Here is a 350-nt window from a genome sequence, read left to right as displayed (position 1 = left end):
AATGGAGCATGCAACCCAGACCAGGAATTGGACCAGGAATCAAACTGGCAACCTCCTGGTGCACAGGCAACTGGCACACCAGGCAGGGCCACCTGTGTAATTTTTCAAAGGTATAGCTTTCTTACAAGAAAACATCAGTCATTCCTCCACTGCCGTCCAGTTCACTGAACATATTACTAGCTGAAATCATACATTAATTGAACTCTCTTAATATGAGTGTGAGCAGAAAATATATGCTGGTCTGTGTCTTTCCAAAGGAAACATTTGGAGTTAGAATTGAAAGCAATTGATTATCCATTGTGAAAAGAAAAAAGGCCCAGGATAAACATCTCAAAAACCGGCCAGGACAT

This window comes from Myotis brandtii, unplaced genomic scaffold (genome assembly GCF_000412655.1).
Source record: "Myotis brandtii unplaced genomic scaffold, ASM41265v1 scaffold115, whole genome shotgun sequence".
Classification (NCBI taxonomy): domain Eukaryota; kingdom Metazoa; phylum Chordata; class Mammalia; order Chiroptera; family Vespertilionidae; genus Myotis; species Myotis brandtii.
This window is presented reverse-complemented; position numbering follows the sequence as displayed.